This window comes from Hydra vulgaris, chromosome 13 (assembly GCF_038396675.1).
Source record: "Hydra vulgaris chromosome 13, alternate assembly HydraT2T_AEP".
In the NCBI taxonomy this organism is placed as follows: Eukaryota; Metazoa; Cnidaria; class Hydrozoa; order Anthoathecata; family Hydridae; genus Hydra; species Hydra vulgaris.
In genome coordinates this window covers 42,565,597-42,567,028 of record NC_088932.1, presented here as the reverse complement: position 1 = coordinate 42,567,028, position 1,432 = coordinate 42,565,597, and positions in this window count along the sequence as shown.

Genomic DNA, 1,432 nt, shown 5'->3' with positions numbered 1-1,432 from the left:
CAAATAACTCCTTTGAAAATTATTTTACTGATCTAAATAGCGAACTAACTTTCAACGGATTAAGCTATGAAGAACTCGAAAATGCAAAAAACTCTTTAAAAATCAACAAAGCACCAGGAATTGATGAAATTTGTAGCAATATTGTAATGAGTATCTTTCCGATAATAAAGAAACCCCTCTTCGAAATATTTAAATCTTCAATTACAACAGGAACCGTTCCAGAGAAATTGAAAATTGCTAAAATTGTACCAATATATAAAACTGGAGAACCATACTTACTAAACAATTATAGACCAATCTCAATTCTTCCTGTATTCTCAAAACTCCTCGAACGAATAATTTATAATAAATTATACCAATATATAACAAACAACAATATCTTAAATACAAAACAATTCGGCTTTCAAAAGCAACATGCAACCGAACATGCAATCGTAGATCTTGTAAATAGCATCAACTACTCATTTGTTAATAAAGAATTTGTTTTAGGAATCTTTATAGATTTATCGAAAGCATTCGATACTGTTGATCATGCTATCCTGCTAAAAAAATTGGAAAAATATGGCGTAAAAAATGTTGCATTACTCTGGTTTAAAATTTTTTTGCTAAACAGACAGCAATGTGTTAATACTGATGAAAATATCTGTTCAAAATTGCTTAAGATTAAATGTGGCGTTCCCCAAGGTTCCATTCTAGCTCCCTTATTGTTCTTAATATACATTAACGATCTTCCAAAAGTCTTAAACAAACTTGATGTAATAATGTTTGCAGATGATACTAATTTATTTTATTCATCTCAGTCTATTGAAGAACTCTTTGAAACAACGAATATCGAACTTGAAAAACTTAATATCTGGCTAAAATCTAATAAATTATCTTTAAACACAGAAAAAACCAATTACATTTTATTCCATCCCAACCAAAAAAGAAAAAAAATACCTAATATATTACCATTGCTAAAAATAGAAAACAAAAATATTGAAAGAACCTCAATAACAAAATTTCTAGGTTTACTAATTGACGAAAATATTTCATGGAAAGCACACATTGACTATTTAAATACAAAAATAACCAAAAACATTGGCGTGCTATACAAAGCTAGACCAATGTTATCCCAAGAAAATCTAAAACATCTTTATTTCTCATTTATACAGACCTATTATACATATGGTAATATAGCATGGGCAAGTACCAATAAATCCAATTTGAAATCACTTTATCGACGTCAAAAACATGCCGTTAGAATTGTCTATAAAAAAGACAAATTCACTCATGCTGAACCTTTGTTAAAACTCCTTAATGCACTAAACGTCTATAGAATAAACATTTATCAAAACTTATTGTTTATGCTGAAATATAAACTCGGGCTTGTCCCATCACATTTCTCAAATGATTTCTTTAAAAGCAATAGAAATAGATATGACACTTGAGA